Source organism: Mesocricetus auratus, unplaced genomic scaffold (assembly GCF_017639785.1).
Source record: "Mesocricetus auratus isolate SY011 unplaced genomic scaffold, BCM_Maur_2.0 Super-Scaffold_100707, whole genome shotgun sequence".
NCBI classification, from domain to species: Eukaryota; Metazoa; Chordata; class Mammalia; order Rodentia; family Cricetidae; genus Mesocricetus; species Mesocricetus auratus.
The window spans coordinates 14,691,347-14,711,366 of NW_024429269.1; the positions used below are offsets into that span (position 1 = coordinate 14,691,347).

General features: G+C 41.3%; 1 pseudogene; it reads right to left on the reverse strand.

Moving 5' to 3' along the window:
* Window positions 1-19,428: 19,428 nt before the first annotated feature.
* LOC121137888 lies at window positions 19,429-19,561 on the reverse strand (annotated as a pseudogene).
* Between the last annotated feature and the right edge of the window lie 459 nt (window positions 19,562-20,020).

The following is a 20,020-nucleotide window of genomic DNA, read 5'->3' on the forward strand; positions in this document are numbered from 1 at the left end:
GGCTCACAATGCCAATAACTTCAAATCCCTCAGCCTTGCTATGTAACCCAATATGGCCCTGAACTCATTATACTGTCTTAGTGCTAAATCTTGATATGCCCCTATTATCCAAGTTTGCTATCAAGTGTATTATTACATAGACCTCCTTTTGACCTAAAAGGTTCAGTGGTTTATTGTGGCGGGATATACATGTATGCTAAGTATGGATTTGACTTTTTCTGTCTCTAGAATCTGAACCAGTAGTTGTAGATACAGCTTTATGGCATCCACAAACAATGGAATCTCACACACATGGCATCCAACTGGAGACTTACTTTGCAGTGAAGGAGATGAGGGCCTGTAACTGTAGTTGAATCAGATACCATACTTCTCAGAAGCTGGCAGCTTCTTGAGGTACTGAAACAGTCCACTAAATCTAGCATTTAGTCTGATTCATTTAGCATTGACTCAGAGTAAGTACATTACAAAGATGGGGTGCTACATTTCCAGGTTCAATATATTTATCTAACTAGAAATGTCTATGCCTGTATGTTTCTAATTGGAAAAATATGTATGCTTCCTTTCTTTTCAAGCAAGAGAGATGTTAACTCTCTTGCTATGAGGTCTTTTGTGATCTTTTAAAATCTGTGGGATTGGAGGGATTGGTAAATTATTCTTGGTACTGGATATAACAAAGGTCTCACTGTAAATCAGTCTGTGCAAAACAGCACAACGCAGACTGCAAGAGAGGCGCTGCTCCTCACATATGCTGTCCCTGCATGACCAGGAAAGGGTACAGTGCAGAGCAGGAGCCCAGGGGAACTGCCAGGAAAGGCTTATGACCATGCCTCCTCTTGTCAGAACCGCAGGAACCCTGGGGACGCTGAGGTTTCCCTCCCCCACCACAGCACCTAGTGGAACTTACTAGAGCTGAAGGGATTGGAGGACTTCTTTCAATTCAGTGGTGCTGTGCCAGCAATGCATTCAGAGTTCTTTTTTTTAAGTTTTAATTCCACTTATATATATATATATATGTATATTTTTATATATATATGTGTCTCATGATAATTTTGCTTTTGTTTGTCTATTGCTCAGTTAGGTTTAGAACTGTGTTTATTTTTTTTTTCACCCAGGTTGCTGTAAGGCATTCTTACTACACCCTTCACCCACATCTCTTACATGCCTTCGTTATTCTGGTGTCTTTTTGATGTTCTCTCTTCCTTATTCCTTCTTCTTCTCACTTCTTACTTGTGACCTTCCATACATAGCTTCAACAATAACACACCTTTTACCAATCCCTCCAATCCTGCAGATTTCAAGATGAGGTTCCTAATTATATTCCAGATTCTCCTTCCTGACTACTTTATGCACCTCAATTGTTTTTTTTCCAAGTAGATGTAATGTTTAATCATTATCCTTACCCACACTACTTCCTATATAATCCCAATATTAACTAAATCTGAATATATTGCATATCCTCTATAGGTGCTTATTCTCTAACAGTTGTTGAAGTAAAAGTTGTTTTTAATTAGCTGATAGAACATGTGCATAGTGATAATATCAAGCAGCTGTGGTTATTCTTGAAGTTAACATCCCACTCAGGAAGAACATAGAGCTCACACTGGGAACCCAGTGCTTCTGGGCTGCAGAATTATTTTCTGAACTATACACTCAATACTGTTGTGTCTGAGTTGAACATTTTTACATGGCATAGCTATCTTCAGTTGTATTCAGTTTTTAGCAAGATGACATATTTTTGTCTCTCTGTGGCTGAGTAACTGTCTACCATATATAGATACTATATTTTCTTTATCCATTCATCTGTGGATGAACACTTAGGCTGTAAATAGGGCAATTCTTACATTCATAATTATCTCCACACCAATAAATATGAGAATCCATTGTATGTGCAGAGTCTGAATGTAAGCAGAAAAAGGCAACAAGGGTATTATGTCTATCTTCAAAGTATGTGTGCAGTCTACCATGAAATATTCATATTAACATAGAAGCTAAGAGTAGGCTGAGAGTCCCAGAAGTGAGACTTAATGTACTGGTACTGATGGACAATGTGTGCATTATAGCTCTCCGAGGGGAAATGAATATATTGATAATAAGATTCTGTACATACTCGTATCAACAATAAAATGATAGAATACATCCTTAGCTCTAAAATTTCACAACCCAGTGGTCCTTAATCTGGCAACTCATTCCTCAGAAGACCTGCTTACCTCATAGGGTTATTTATGAGGATACCGTGATGTGCCAGAAAAGGCCTTGTAAATGATTAATAATACTACAAATGTAAGAATTGCTAAAAAGGAACTTATTATAAGCATGGTATGGATATGTGTTGAATAAATGAATTATAAAAATTAAAAAAATATATGGCTAAATAAACTGTTTCCCTGCCCCCAATTAGATTGCTGTCAGCTCAGTCTTGTTATATTTGCACATTGTTGGAATTTGTATCTTAATTCCCTTTTTTAGTGTCTCAGATTTATGGATTGTTGTGAAAAACAACAGATAAAGAGAAAGGGAAATTGGAGAGACGGTGTCATGTTTTGTTATAAAGAACATCATTTATTCAGACCTTCATTTATTGAATAATTCAGGCAAAGTCTTGTGCTTTATGATGCTAATATTTCGATGAGTAGCCAGAAAAGAAATACACAGACATATATGTCATCTATCTGCTGCTGATGCTTGCCATGAAAAAAATAAGACAAGATAAAGGCAAGATGCATTAGTCAGGTGGGCATGCCTTACATAGCATGGAAAGAACGACCTCTCTAGTGAGGAGCTTGCCATCAAGCCAGGTGGTGCGATGGAGAAAGTCATCTGGGATAAGAATATTCATGACAAAGACATTGAGAAGAAGGCAACTAGAGCATTCAGGGTATCTCATAGGTATGTCCAGCCTGTGGTCCATGCGCCACATGCCCCTAAGGCTGGCTTTGAAAGCAGCCCAACACGAAGTCATAAACTTAGTTAAAACATTTGAGATCTTTTAAACCTGATGGTTCAGTTCTCGAGAATAACTTTGTAGATGACAGTGTCATGTCACAATGCCAAAAGACTGGACCTGTCTGCTAGTGGCTAAATGTGGTCACAGGGTGATAAATAAAGATGAAAAAATAAAGTTTTTGTCATATTTTGTATGCTGTTAGGGATACCAAGGTTGAATGAGACACTCTATTTTCTATCAAGGAATAGAGTATTCTAGAGAAAACAGGCTCTATAATGTACTAAGATGATCTTTACTTTGAAAGTATACAAAGTTCAAAGCTGGGGAAGAGGGGAGTGAGGGAGACTCAAACTTCTGCTTGGAAGACTAAAGAAGGTTTCAGAGAGGGGCTGGCAGGGAACTATAAGTGGGGGCTGTTGATGAGGTTGACACTCCAAACAGAGGGAAGAGTACAGCCAAGGGGGAAAGTTGGGGAGTGATAACTTACATTTCCTGGGATTGAGAGAGGCATGCCAGCAGACGACGAAGCTGGATTCATAGCTATGTAGGTTTTCCAAGTTGCTTCATGAAGCAACATAAAAAATTTAGTTTTTAACTGAGCCACAAAGGAACTTCTTCAATGATGGTTTCTAGTGGGGAAAAGGAGCTCAGATGGGGAAGTAAAGAGATGCTAGGTTTTAGGCATCTACTGTTTAGCTTACTCAAGGGTCATCTGACCTAAAGGCCGTTAGATGTGTATATCTGGAGCAAAATTACAGTTAAAGATAAAATTGTGGAATATACACATTAGTTCAGTCATTGTATGGATAGAGAAGTGGATTGAGGTTGGATGGAGACTTCACTGTTATAGAACCAGTGTTTCCAGACTTCCACAGGGGGCTAAGCAGTTCTTGTGGAACATTCTTGATTTGGGCACTAGAATAGGACAGTCTTGTGAACTGAGCAACTCCTAGATTGTTGGCCTCTCCAGTAAAACATAGCTACTCCAGGACTGTTCTAACTGCTGAGCCACCCAGCCTTGAGGACCATGCTACTACCAGGTTCTCAGCCTCTCTCAGATGTGATTCAGCTGTTGCTACTATCTTAACATAGCCAGTTTCATACACACACACACACACACACACACACACACACACACACACACACCCTAATGGTTCTGTCCCTTAGAGAACTCTGATCAATACACCAGTCAAAATCTTATTAATGATTCACCATTCATGCTTAAACCAGCACCCTGATATTTATATTCTAAACCATCACTATTAATTAACACTCTATCATCGGGAATCATAGTCTTGTTAAAAACAACAACAACAACAACAAGACCAAAATAAGCTCAATACTTTCTTGAAGCTACCTAGCCCTATTTCCTTATTTTAAAAATAAGACCAACTATTGGAACTAAAAAAATAAGAGGAGCTATCATTTTTCAAAACAAGCAAACAGTTGCCACACAATCTATGGATTCACTGTTCTTTGCTCTGTTCCTAATACCTGGCTCTTTCACTCTCTGAACTGACAGGATATAGAAATCCTATAACTCTCACCTGAGTGGAGACAGAAAATTGCTTATTTCTATCCTGCTAAGCTCTTTGGGTGGCTTAAGAATGAAACTGACATAAAAAATTAATAGTAGAAAACCAATTTTAATTACATACATGTTCATGGGAGTCCAACAAAAAATACAAAAGACTTAATGAAAGGGCTAGGTGATGGAGTATTGCATGTCACCACGAGCTACAGAGAAGGATTTGGGTGTCAGGACTGGGGAGACAGAGACACATTGTAGAAAGGTGAGGGAAGAAAGTGTATGCTGAATTAATGTTTTATTACGTGTATAAAAGCCTCTGGGTTATGACAACAGCCTCTGAGTAGCTCTCTCCATGGTGCAGGTACATTTACCAGGGAAAGTTTCCTTTATAAATGAGCAATTCACACTCTATCTTACATAGCTGAAGGGGGCACGGAGATCTTTTCCTGTGCTGGTTTGTTCTCTATTTTTGTGTGTGACTTTAAAGCAAGTAAAAGGCCGAAGTAGCATAATTTTAGGTGACCTGTTCTGACCCACTCACCTGCAGTGTACAGGTTACTCTTCATGGGATCTCATAACACATATATTATACACGTATTTATATACACACATATAAAGCCTGTGCTTTCTCTGCTTTTGTCATCACTATGTGGTTCTATTGACTTTGATTTATTTCTGGATGTAGAATCAGGGGTGTGGAACACCTGGGAATAGGTGAAGGCAGGAGAGACAGTCCCTGGACTTCTTCCCAGGCAGGCTATTCTTCAAGCTTATAAAGAAGCTTCCTGAGCGGCCTTGGCATTTTGAGATAAAGTTTGGATGCACCTGTGAGGGCAGTCTGGCAAATTCTACTAAGCACTGCTCCATCTGCCTTGTTTTGAGGTGAGATGCCACGTCCATCCGTGTCGCTTCTCTGCTTCTGTTAGTCTTCATCCATTTCTGTAGTTTCTTCTGTGAGAAGAAACAGAAAAAGGACCTGGGAAGACGGCTTACTGGGTAAGACAAGGCAGCCATGAGAACTTGAGTTTGGATCTGAGCACCCACGTAACAAGTGTGGCATGGTTCCTGTGGATGCCTATCTCCCTGGCACTGAGAGAGGCAGAGACAGGAAGATCTCTGGGCTCACTGGCTGTTAGCCTACCTGAAAAACAGGAACTCCAGATTCAGAGAGTGAGACTGTACCTCAAAGGAATAAGGCAGAGAACAATAGAAGATGCCTGATACCCTTCTCTGGTCTCTATATGCACACCTGTACAAATACAAACACATAAACATGTAAACAGACAGACACACACACACACACATACATGCACACACGCACACGCAGAGAGAGAGAGAGAGAGAGAGAGAGAGAGAGAGAGAGAGAGAGAGAGAGAGAGAGAGAGAGATCGATTCTGCTCATATCACAGTTTGTCCTGGATAGTTTTATGTCAACTTGACACAAGTAGAGTTGTCTGAAAGGAGGGAACCTCAATTGAGAAAAGGCCTTCATAAGATCCATCTGTAAGGCATTTTGTTAATTAGTGATCAGTAGCGGAGGGGCCAGTCCATTGTGGGTGGGACCATCCCTGGGCTGGTGGTCCCGGGTTCTATAAGAAAGCAGGCTGTGCAAGCCACGGGGAATAAGCCAGTAACCAGCACTCCTCCTGGCTTCTTCATCAGCTCCTGCCGCTGGGTTCCTGCCCCGCTTGAGTTTCTGTCCTGACTTCCTTCAGTGATGGACAGTAATGAGAAAGTGTCAGCCGAATAAACCCTTTCCTTCCCAACTTGCTTTTGGTCATGGTGTTTTGTCACAGCAATAAAAACCCTAAGATGCAGCTCCTTGTGATTACAGGTTTCTAAATGGCACTTACTTCATTAATCCCATAGGAGTCTCTCCAGGGCATGTTCTTCTGGAAGAACATAAGTGTCATGCTAACACTGTAGCCTGTGATAGTTTATTATGCAGCTCGACAGAAGGGATACATCATTTGGCATCTGAAAATGGGGGGCAGACCTTACATGACAAACATCTAAAAGGGGAAGAAAGGATTGTAAAGAGCTTACCCAAATTACCTTGAGATACTGGTGGTAGAAATTTGGATTCTAATACCACTGTTTTTGAAGGCTCAGAAGGAGGTAAGAAACATGCTTTCAAAGCCAGAAGAAAAGGGATCCTTGTCAGGTTGTGGCAAAGCTCTGCAAATTGTCTCCTCCTGTTATATGAAAAGCAGGATTTGTAAGTGATGGACTCGGTTATAGAGCTCAAAAGGCGTTTCCTAGCAACGTGATGGAGATTCCACGTGTTTCTTGTAGTTGCTGACAGTGAGATTTGATAGAGAAAAATTAAGGTAAAAATTGTTAAATGAAGAGGACCTATAAGTAGATTAATCAAAAACTTTCAATTTCTCTAAATGGAAAAAAATATTAAAATTAAAGCTGACAGAATAAAATCTGAGTGCATGGCCGTGTAATTTTTAATTAAAGCATCAGAAAGATTAAAAAGTGAGAGCATTCAATTGTACAAATGAATCTCTTTAAAGATTAAGAGTGGGCCTTGTAGATCCCTAGGGCTGTGGGGCCTTGAGGAATCTTGAGAATATTGTCCCTTAGCTTTCTGAACACGACCCAAGAGTAGGTCACCTGAAAAAGGCCTGTGAGTGTGGCTTTGGGGGTTGCATCTGCTGTTGGGGTTTGATGGCATGAACGTCACTGAAAGCCATGGAAAACACAAAGTTCTTGGGAAACCCATTTTAACAGAAACACTGATGACTTGAACTAAAAGGGAAAGAGAATAGAGTGAAAAGAAGATGGCTGTCAAACCCTCACACTCTGTTGGCAGGCCTCAGATGCTACTACTCAAGGCAAACCAGTTTCCTGTCATGACAGAGGAGGGATGACTCAGAGACCAGAAAGCAGAGCCAAGTGGGTAGAGCTGAAAGAAACCCAAGACTTTAGCAGTTGACTTGAGGAGCTTAGCTGGATTTCAGAGGTGATTTGGTCCAGTGGCTTCTTTCTAGTTTTGGCCCCTCCTCCCTTTAAATCAAAATGTCTACAGCTGCTGTCCTAAGGCTGTCCAGTTATGTCCATCAAGAGTGTGTGTGTGGGGACAAATCACTTCCCCCTCAGCACTATACACTGACAGATGGAGATGACTTGTACCCCAGAGATGCTCCTTCACAGGTTGTTCTGAGAGGCTGCATTTGCACATGGCCAGGATTTAGATTTTGACTTTGTGCTGATGCTATTGGAATGGACTCTTGAGAGGTTTAGGGGTGCTTATGAACATGTTTTTCAGGTATGGGGGAGTGGGTAGAAATCACAGGGGACCAGACAGTGGACTATGGGTGGACATACAGACTCTTAGTTCTTGGTGTTCACATCTCCATACAACCCTCTTCCCTGAGTATCAGAGAGACCTGTGCCTTGCTTTTAACCACTAGACTAGGCAAGATGGTGGGGTTCCACTCTTACTATACTGCATTAGAAAAGACTGTGCCATAGGAGAACAAAATGCCAGATTCCTCTTGTTGGTTTAATGGCATAGAGTTGTGTTGAAGAAGTTTGTTGCAAAGGAGTTTCAGGTGACCTCCAGAAAGTGTGGGCAACCTCTAGGAAATGAGGCCAGGCTCCCACTGACAGTTAGAAAGAATTATGATATAGCTTAAAAGAAATGATTTCTGCTTATAACCTGAATGAGCTTGGAAGTGCACTCATCCACAGCTAACCCTTCAGACAAAAAAATGCAGCTCAGGAAATGTCTTGTTTAGAGATCTGAAGTACCCTAAGCAGAGAGAGGACCCAAACAGGATGGGAGATCCTGATTTACTGAAACTGTGTTACAAAAAGGTGTGCAGTCTTAAGTTTTGAATTTACAGCAATCGGTTGAAAAATATTAGAATATAAAAGCAGCCCGTGTCATTCATTTTAAAAATTCCAAAAATACGTGGAAAATATATGGATGTGTAGGTCACATACTATTCAAAGTGGATCATATTCACTGGACCGCTGGTCACAGAATCATGGAAGTGTTTTTAAGAGGCTACATCACATGGCTGGTGGAGAAATTTTATGAGTTAAACATTTAAGTAGGAGAAGAATATGGCCTGTCATAGGAATTACGAGTTCTTTGTAAGTGACAAGTATAGTAGGAGACAGGGGAACTCTTGTTTTTGATAACATTTGTGGGCTAGGGAGTCCATTTGTACAACTTATAATGAAAAAAATTGATGTTAAGAAAAACTATTTAATTGGTATTTTAAAGAAGTTTCAGGAAGTTAAAGGACTATCACAAATGTATGCGTAAGGACTCCCAGCATCAAAGCAACCGTGACCAGTGTTGTATTACCAGACAGTTATGCTTTGTTGACTCCTTGTTGTGCCCTGTCAATACAATGATGTGCCTGTTAGATGCACTGTCTTAGGGAGTTCTTTCAAGAATTTACTTTGTATCTGTTTATGTTTATGAGATCCAAAGCATCTAACAGCACAATATCCAGGACAACAAAGTATCACACAGCTAGCAAGTGATGTGACAGGAACTCAATCTAGAGTCTTAGCTGTGTGTCCTTCCTGAACCATCATCCACATTTGCTATTCTGCTTCTCCACTGCTTAGTGTTACCTAATTCTGTCTATCTGCACAGTTAGTACATGATCAACTGTTGGCGTAGGCATTGATGGAATATCTTTGGATTGTTTGCCATTATCAAAATCTGCTTCTTATAGTGAGATATGACTTTTAGTAATCATAGAAACTCAGAGAAGATTGGGCTTACTGTAAAAAAAATTCAAGTATCAGTAAATAGCCAAAGTGAATGGCACACGCTTCTTTTTGTTTGTAGGATATAATAAGCTCACATGAAAATATATTTATTTGGAATTAAATATTCTTAATTCCAACCACAAAAAATGTGGGAGTGAAAGGTTAAATGTGGCCCACACCAGGAGTTCCTGTCCAGAACTTTCACAAGTAGCTTCCAAAGTACTTATGAAAAACAGGGAGAACTAAATTAGGCTCTTGATAGATGTGTAAATAGTCAAAAGAATACTGATAGAGACATGGAAAATTATGATTGAATATGGAAGCCAAGGAGTGAGTCAGTGGTGACCTCAAGATTTTGTTTTTGGGCTAAGGAAACAGTTTAGTGGTAGAGCACTTTCCTCACGTATATAAGACCTTTCATGGGGTAATTAAGCTCAAGCACCACCATAAAGTGATGCCCTAATCTGATGGGGACAGTGTCCTTATAAGACAAAGACACCGTAGGATACTGCACACAGAGAGAAGGCTGCATGATGGCACAAAGGGAGGAGAGGCATTTGTAATTGAATGAGACAGCCTTCAGGATAAAACAAGGCTGCTGATACCTTGGGCTTGGACATTCATCCTCAGGAACTTGTGGGGGTGGGGTGGGATGGGGTGGGGATCATTTCTTTGATTGCAGCCACCAGCCTGTATTACTTTCTTATCCTTTTCACTGACTAATACTGTAATATACTACTATACCATCCATCCCAGGAAACCCACGGCTGGGCTTGCCTTTGATTTCCGGTTCAGTTGCATGTGTTTTGAGACCCTATGCCTATCAAGCCTGTGTTTGAGACTGAGATTACTGATGGAAGATTCGTGATAGAAGAGACTGTGATACTCAAAGTTCAGTAGAGTTTTTTTTTAAACAGCACCTCTACTTTAGAAATAGCTGTCACTTATGTGGAAAGGAAAATCACTGTATTTCGTTGGTCCCTTTTATCTATTTCTGTGGTTAGGTTCTGACTTCTAACCTAAACTCTTCGGCGTGTGGAAATGGGAGTGCTACCCTTTGGTTGTTATGATCCAAGACACCTTTCCAGCCCCGTCTCTCAGGTGGAATCTCCTTTTAACTTGGTCATCATTTCCAAGCATAGGGATGGTCATGGGATAACTCTGATGTCCCTGTACCCATTCACCACTCTCAGGAGAGGGAGACACTTCTATGTTAACCATTCTGCTTAAGCTGTGCCTTTCATTCTGTCCCTCAGCCTCCTATTTTTCACTTTATAATGCTCAGCCTTAGTTGCATAGACGTGGCTTATATGTCTCATTATCATAGCTGTCCCATCCAATTTACAGGGACTTATTGTCAGGCATACTTTTTACTTAGCATTGTGTCTGTAGTATGTAGCATAGCGCTTGTAACCTATCCATAAGTGAATGAAATCAAAGTCAGCATGACCATTGTAAGTTTTTAGACTTGATTAGGGTGAACGAGGCTGACTTCAGGTAGGTACAGCGTGGGGTGGGCTTTCAGTATACTGAGAAATGAATAGGACAGCTTTGGAGACGAATGGGATGGCTCCCGCAGGAGTGTGGCAGTTACACAACACAGCATGTTTTCAGGAAAAGCATGGCCTCACAGGGGATTCTGGGAGACACTCTGAGTAGAAGAGAGATGCCCTGGCCGCAGAGAGCAGGAAGGGCTAGGACAGTGGGATGGGGTTAAAGCACATGTGTGGAGGCAGATCCTGGGAAATTGCAGTGGATGCATCCGGCTGTGGAATACCTGTCACGTGGAGCAATGAGGAGGAAAAAAGAACAAAGCATTCCATGTGGGACATGCTGGCAGGTGCACAGCTAGAGGAACTCGTGTGCCTGCTGACTTCCATGGGGAGGCAAGGCTCACACTGTAGGTTATTTAAAAAGCAAAAACAACTGTTTGCTGTGTTTGGGGAAAACGCTATTTTAATCTACCGCCCAATCACTTCAGGTTCTTGGTGTGTGTGTGTGTGTGTGTGTGTGTGTGTGTGTGTGTGTGTGTGTGTGTGTGTGTCTTTGGGATGCTTCTGAGAGTGGGGCCTGAACACCATGACCTTTGTGCCTTGCTGTGGGATATTCCCCCACACTACCAGTACTTTCCTCAGAGGCCCCTTCCACTCCCATCAGCCAGCCTCTTCAAGGGGGGCTTGCAGATCTCCTGGCTCCTGAGCTTTTGGTGTTCGTATTCTCCACAATTTCTCAGAGAACTCAGAAATACAGGTTCCTGGTTGTAAATGTGAGCTGCTGAGGTTGATAAATTTGGCCTCTTCCTGGGAGTCTACTGAATAGCAACCATTCACTTAAGAATCACTTTAATCACACAGAAGAAGACAGATCTATCATCGAGTGGCTATTTGCAATGCTCAAATACTAATCAATGATGAGGTGCTTAGAACAGAGCCACGGCTCCTCCTTTCTTCAGTCACTGTTGGAATCAGGAATCTCTCTCGGCCTTGCCGGAATCTGATGAGAATGGGGGGGGGGGCTCTCCCGTTGGACTTCCTTCAAGATGGACTGGAATTCCTGGTGTCAGGTACCATTGGCTCCATTTCTAGTACTAGCCTCTGAATGGCCCATACCATGTTCGGACACCAACTATCTGAAGTAGGCCACACTTTGCAAATTAAGAGCGCTGTCCTCCAGATGACTGTCCTCATGTTAAATACCAGCTGCATGTTCAAGTGTCCCCAGGCTGTTGGTCCTTCTGACCAGTTGGCTGCACGTCTGTGGAGGTTTAATAGATCCACAGAATACCTTAGGGAACCCAATCAGTTCCTGGTATACTGGAGAGTAAAGTTTTGTTATAGCAAATTGGCACAAATCAGAACCATATGAAGGGAGAGACCCATGGGGTGACACCTGAACAGGTTCTGAACATGGAGTTTCTGGAGATGGGATGGTGCTAGCCCCTCCTGGCTATGTTGTGTGTGAACAAGCAGGCTCTCATGAGCCTCTGTGCCCTGGGTTTTATTGGGACTTGATTATTCTGTCCAAGTGGGTGCACTTTTGACCTCCAGCACCTCCAGGTGGTTCTAGCTGATTCCTTTAGTCTAGTTCCTCCAGAACTCAAGATTCATATGGCATGCTCCCAAGTTCATGTCATAAATCATTCTGATAGATTGACTCATGGACGGAGCCCTCTGGCAAACAGTGACACTCTTGTTAGAAGGGGCAAGGGACCTAGAGCACACCACCAAATAGCTGGAAGCAAAAGACTGCTTTCCAAAAGGAAGGAAATCGTTACGGCACAAGTCCCCAACCAGTAGCAGACACCACTTCTCTGCATTCCCAAGGCCCCAGAGCCTGAGAAGTAACACTGTCCAGCTTGGAGCTATCCCTATTGCAGAAAATGAAATTGTCCCAGCTTAGACTGGAGCAGGCAGCTTGTGAGCTGTTCTGGACACTGAAGCTGGAACTATGTCAGATTCATACTTTAACTTTCATCGCTATCTAACTTTGTGCTATACTTTTAGAAAGTCAAATCTATGTTCCTAAAATCTTATAAAGCATCTTGGTCCTGTTTTTTTCCCCAGTTTTAAACCTCTCCATTTTTGTTTTCTGACATTTAGCTTTCACTTTCTCCTTTGTAAAAATCAGAAACAAGAAAACTGATCCTTGTAATACTTATATATATATGATAGTTTTCTACAGAAGTTGTTTCTCAGGGAAACATGAGAGTAATTGTGTTCTAGGAAGAGGGTTTTGTAAAGAATGGAATACCTTAGATAACAGACACTACTGGTTTTTGGATTCTGGAAAAGTATGAGTACTTTTCCCTACTGGCCTTCATATGTCCTTAAAAATGAAAGGCATCCATAAATAATTGAATTTTAAAGACTCAACATAAAAGTGGGTGAATTGGGGGCAGGATAGACAGACAAAAAATTATCAGGTTGTGGGAAAAGAAAGGAGACCATTAGCCCACAGTCTGATTGAAGCTCAGGCCCTGTACGAAAGGTAAAACTACCTGTGAGTCTGGGAGCAAGCCAGTTAGCAGCATTCATCTATAGTTTCTGCTTTAGTGCCTGCCGTGGCTTCCCTTGATGAGGCACTGTAACCTGGAAGATGAAAAAAACGTTTCCTCCCCACGTTGCATTTGGTCATGGTGCTTATCACAGCAACAGAAGCCAACTAGAAAAGACATTAGTGTGAAAACAGTGGTATTGTTGCTGTTATGGACCTGACTGTTGTTTGGGGGGAGGGTTATGGAAGAATGGTTCTGTGTGTATATAAATATTGCCCACGTTGTCCTCTAAGGCAATCACAGGGAATAGCTATTTCCTGTCTCATACATATTTTAAACTGGGAATCTGGAGAAGCCAAATAATCAAGGTCATAAAGCTAAAACACAGAAGTTCTAACTTAGACAGCATGGCCTATATGACCATGCTCTTCACTTTCATCCTTTGCTATTATTTCATCAAGCAAAACAGCATTAATTCAATGTTTTTTCAATATCAAAAGTCCTTGAATCAATAACCTTAAGTTTCCTGCAAAACTTATGTTTAGTTTTAATCTGATTTTAATCAGAGTTGAACTGCAGATATTTTGGGTTCATAAAATCCTGCTTCCACAGAGAGCTCCTGTGAGAAAGAGCACATCTGTTCATGGGGCCATTATTTACAGATGTCAAGAGTGTATGCAGCCTCGGTCTTTTCAGCACTTCAGCAAAGCATAGTTCAGTGAGATGAGATCAGCAAGCAGCTTACATCTTAGTAGGTAACAATAAGATATAAAAAAGGAGCTCCATTTTTCTTTCCTTTATGTTTTTTATTAATTTATTATTATCATTGTTGTTTTTTTGAGACAGGATTTCTGTGTGCAACAGTCTTAGCTGTCCTGGAACTCACTCTGCAGACCGGGCTGGCCTTGAACTCACAAGAGATTCGCCTGTCACTGAGTGTTGGGATTAAAGTAGTATGCTACCACTGTCCACCTGGGGTTCCATTTTTCTGTTGGCCCATTCCAATTTGTGCTTGGTGACACCTGCCAATGGATGTCCCATTTTTAGTGTCCCAGTTCAATGGAAGAATTGACACAGTTTATATAGACATTGTGGAGAAAAGAATGCCTATTGGAATAACCCCATTTTGAGGTTATATTTATAAATTTTTATTGGCAATAGTGGCTCTTTGGAGGTGTCTAAGAAGATGGGGAAGTAACATTCGCTAGGCTTTGAAAGTCAATTGTTGAGAAATTCCAAAGCATCTGCTGGTCAATGGGTTTGTTGTCAAGACAGAAATGATTTATAGAGAGGAGGACGTTGCTTAGGAGTGCAACTTGCAGTGTAAGTCCTTTGAGTGCCCTTAAGGGAGACCAAATTGCAACACCAGTATTCACTATCAAATTTGACTTAGTTGTGGCATTTACATAGTAATGTTTTCAGTTTAACTTGGGCATGCTATTTTCGATCCTATACATGCTGCATATAAATGTGTCCAAATGAGTTATCTTATGTGTTTACTGTTTCTCAATGTTGTTTATGTGGCTATTTGAAGTTGTTGTTTGCCAGTTACTGCCTTCATTGTAATGCACTCACTGCCAGCAGGGTTCCTTAACAGTGAATATGGCAACTGCTTTGCTGCCCCTTGTAATGAATTCCCATATTTGAATATTTGAGGTTTACACCAAATTCTATACCAACTCAACATTTTCTTTTAACAAGTATGCAGGTCACTGGTTTTCAGTTATGATATTTTGGTTTCCTGGTATTAGAATAATACATGATCCTTGGTAGACCTGTTTGTGTGTGTAATTCATGAGAATGTTATTTGCTATCTGTGCAGAGCAGGCCTGAATATAGCTGACCAGTGAATAGAGATGTAGTTGGTAAATTTGTAATTTCTCAGATGTACATTCTAGGACAGCTTCATTTTCTACTATGTCTTAATTATAACTTCAGTAATCATTTTGCCTGCTGTACTAAGTACTTTTCTCTTTGCTGTTATGAAATTTCTGACAAAGGCAACTTAAGGAAGGGAGGGTTTATTTGGATTACAGTTTGAGGATGCAGGCCATTGTGCTAGAGAAGGCCCAGTGGCAGAGGCATGGTGTGTAACTGCTCAGGACACACTGGGAGATGAGTGCTCAGCTCAATTTCCTGTCTTAGTCAGATTGAACCCCCACCCCTGGAGTGGTATCACTCACATTCACCCAGGAACAAATCAACCCTCGGAGACACATCTGCAAGTCCACAGTGATTTAAATCCAGTGAAGCTGACAATGAAGAATAGCCATTGCAACACCTTTTGAATATAACACCTAAGCTTTACCACTTTAAATCATAGCATTCTGTCCCTGGCTTCTAAATTTTCATCTTTGTCTCATAGTGGGAAATACATTTGGTGCATCTCTAAAAGTCCCCATAGTCTTTAGCAGTCTCAACGCTTTTTAAAAGTTCAAGACCTTTTCTGAGCCTCAAGACAAGCTCTTACTTGTGTGCTTCTATAAAGTCAAAACAAAACACCCAAACCTAAACAACAGCAACAAATGGAACAAATGGCAAACTTCTAATATAGGGTGGTACTTTGTAGGTCGAGTTTTCAGTCCCGGGAGCTGCTTCTAAATTACCACACAGAGGCTTCATATTATTTATAAATGCTCAGCCGATAACTCAGGCTTGTTACTAGCTAACTCTTGTAATTAAATTGACCCATATTTCTTATCTATGCTTTGCCTTGGGCCTCATGGCTTGTTACCTCATTTTCTACATGTCTTGCTTTCTGGGTGTCCCTCTGACTCCACCCTTCCTCCTCCCAGAATCCTTTGTGCTTGGCTGTTCCTCCTATACTTCCTGCCTGGCTACTGGCCTGTCAGCTTTTTATTAACCAAGACAGCAATGCATATTTTCAGAGTGTACAGAAGGGTTATTCTGCAGCAATACTTTGTAGGCAACCCTATTCCAAAAGGGTGGGATAGAGAAATAACAAGGAAAGATTAGATCAAAGCAGGACCAGAAACCAGCAGGGCAATTATGAAACATTGTAGCTTTATGTATAGCATCGGGGCTTATGACAGAATCATCGGGTTTCCAACAGCCTTGGACAGCCCTGCAGCCAGCTGTATGTGCAGCCTCTCTTGGGATGTTCTTGCCTAATGCTTTCCTTGACAAACATCCATTGTCTAGGCATCTCTAACATTCTGGGTTTCCACCAAAACTTAGACTTCACCTTCACAGCATGATGCAGTGGCCTTTCAGGGCCTCACAGAGGGGACTCTGACCTGCTACACATTGGTTGGCCCTAGCAACTACGTGGAGCCCCAGAACAAACCTCCTTTGCATCAGTTCAGGATTTCTCCTCTCAAATGAATTTGTGTTTTCACAAGTTGGAGGCATTATGAACAGGGTCTTGTCCGAAGGGTGCATGGCCTGTTGTCCTAGTACAGCGTGTGCTAGGTACTTGTAAGGTGAGAGTTCTCTTTAATTAGGCTGATCATTTTAAAAATAGCAACTGATTTCTCAGCCTCCTTTGCGGCAACTTTAAACTTACTCTTTTCCCTACCAAATGGCACATTTTACATAGCTGTTTTCTCTACTTGTTTCTCTCTCACACAGGCATGAGTATGGATAATGGGCAGTAACTGTGCTGCTATTCAGGGTAGTCTGAATGCTATCCTGGGTGAGACTTCCTTTGCCAAGCTAATTTTGAATTTACCTCCAAATTCTCAGGACATGATTAAGATGTGGTTATATTTATTTCCAGGACACAATATAAATGGTTTGTAGCCTGCTTCTCAATAAAGCCCTCTTCCTCTTCTGAAACCTCAAGATAGGTCTCCACTGTCCACATGTCTCATGACATTCTGGGTTTTAAATACCCTCAGATAATGTGCCCATGATGTTTTCTTATAGCATGCTAGGGCTTTTATAGCATGAAGTTCCAAACTCTCCTACATTCTTTTTGCAAAACCAGTTCTCGAAGATCTAGGAGTCACATTGTCAGGCTTATTAAAAGAAGAACCCCACTTCTTAGTACCAGTAGTAATTGTTGCTATGACAAAACACCTGACAAAGGAATTTAAGATAAGAAGGGCTTATATTTTGACTTCCAGACTAAGGGTGAAGTCTGTTATAGAGGGGACATCATGATGTCAGGAGACTCCTAATCTCGCTGTATCCATAGTGAGGAATCAGAGAAATGAATGTTTGTGTTATTTTCCGTTCTTTTTGGTTCAGTCTGGGACTCCAGCCTTGGCATCCTTTTTAGGGCTGAGTGCTCCAAAGTCTCTTACTCTCTGCACATTGTCCAGGGCTGACTCTCTGTTTATTACTGTCTACTACAAGAAGTTTCTCTGATGAGAGTCTAATGATACTCTACTCTATGAATATACAATGTGTCCATTAAAGTCATTTTATTGCTCTGTTCATGTAGCAGGATTATAGTAATAAATTTTCCCTAAGGCGCATGACCTATTTTCCCTGAGGTCCTTGGCCCACTTGAGCAATGTCAAGTATGGGATCCCTCTCATGTAGTGGGCCTTCAATCCAACAATAATAATTTAAAAAGTGGATGATATAAAGTCCCAAGGAGACCTGGGACAAGGCTCCTTCAGTACCTGTGGTTCCTTCCAGCACTTCTCACCCTGCCCCTCCCTAAACCTCTCCAGCCCAGGGGCTAAGGTTCACTTACCTGCCTCTAGCTTCTGATTCCTATATAATAATAATCTAGCCATTTGGCCTCTTCATTCTCTCTCTCTCTCTCTCTCTCTCTCTCTCTCTCTCTCTCTCTCTCGGCTTCTTGGTCCTTGTCTTTGTCTGCTTGTCCTCTCCTTTTCTCTTTCTCTCTCTTCTTCTCTTCCTCTCTCCTCTCATGGTCCGGATCAGTCCAGACCTTTCTAGATGCTCCTGGCTGTACTCTCCCTCATATCTATAATAAAAACTTTCCCCTCTGACTATACCTTGGAGTGGCTATGTTCAGTTGGTTATTCCCATAACATTTGTGCCACAATGGAATTGGTGTTATGTTACAGGCAAGTCTCTGCTGTAGGTCACAAAGATTTTAGCTGGCTGAAATTGACTACTTTTTTCCTCCTCCATTTCTTTGATTGCCATTGCCCAGTCTGGGTCTTACCAATGTGTGGTGGCTGTGGAGTCCCTGGTAGAGCAGTTCTGCAGGCTGCCAGGGAGTCACAAAGGGCTGGAGAGGGGCTAGAAGCAAAGGCTGAAGAGGCTGCCAGGAAGCACGATAGGGACCCTGGGAATAGAAGTGGGCCGGGAGAGGGGCTCAGGCTGGTAGACTGCAGTAAAACTGGAGTAAGTCTGGAGAGACCTGGATGGAAGCCAGAAAAGAGGACGAAGATCCCTTACACCAATTCCCGGCCTAATGTGACAACTTTGGGTCCCTGGTGGAGAAATATCCTGAAGGTTTGTGGCTGAGTCTATTTTTTAAAAGTTAAAATCCAAAGATTCTGAAATTTTAAATAAATAAATAAACCACTCTGCTTTCTTTACTTCAGGAAGTTTTATCTAAAATTAATTAAAATGTTAAATTTAAACTTACCTCTTAACATGATTTGGGTCTGGTACTTTTATTTATTTATTTATCTAGTTATTTATTTATTTTGTTTTTTCAAGACAGGGTTTCTCTGTATTGTTTTGGAGCCTGCCCTGGCACTCACTCTGTAGACCAGACTGGCCTCGAACTCACAGAGATCCGCCTGCCTCTGCCTCCCGAGTGCTGGGATTAAAGCAGTAGGCCATCAATGCCTGGCTTGGGTCTGGTACTTTTAAATGGGAACTCTGGTTGAGAAAATAATCTGTCTACAAAATTTAGGAAAGGAAATCTGAAGATAGCTAAAAATATTTTTATTAAGTGTTGAAAAAAAGAAATCTGAAGTGCTTTTGCTAGACAAACTTAAAGTGAATTAAAAGATTAATTTCAGGATTGATCTGAATATAGAAGTACTTTTGCTTTAGTTCATTTAAAAAGTACATGATTTGGCAATGTTGGGAGGAGATAGTTTTTACTTTGATATATAAATATATAATTTTTACTAAGAGACATTACTGTTGTCACTAATATATTTTAGTATCTACATATGTTGTTCGTATTCCCTTTCCCAGGCTGATGTGGGCATTTGAAAGCCAGGCTCAAAAGTAAGTTAAGGAACATTTATGTTTTTTTTATGTTTTGTTTCCTTTCTTTCTTTCTTTCTTTCTTTCCTTCCTTCTTTCTTTCAACAGGGGTGAGCATGAACACAGTTCCCCACTACCATAAGTTATGCAGTTGAGTCAGCACACCCCAAGTGCAATGGGTGGGCCTCACCCTGGGAAAACTACCTACGTGATCATGGTGTCTCCCCTTTTGCTGTTTTGGATGGGGCTAGGTAGGAGGGAACCAAAGTAGACTTGTTATTGGTGCCTGTGTGTCCTACTACCTGCGACTCCTACCAAAACAAATTGGAAGAGAGTATTGGTGGATGAGAGTCCTGGCTTGAGAAAATGGGTTAGAAACCATATGCAGCCACCATTTTCAAAGTGGGAGGCCATCTTGGGTGTTTTTATGGGGGAAAATCAGTGGGGGAAAAATCCCATGTTTAGGTGAGTTCTTGGTTCTCCATGTTCAGGTGAGATCTTGGTTCTCCAGTAGTGAAAGTTCCTTGAAGAGTGGAGATTTACTCTGAGGGCCCTGGAATTTTTCTCAGGCCTAAGAAAAATCTTGCATCCCTATTAACATACTGAAGAAAGGAAGTCAGTCTCCAAAAGTCAGAGTACCAGGTGAGAACAGCTTAGTTTCCAAGTCAATGGTGGAATTATTGCCTTTAATGCCTTA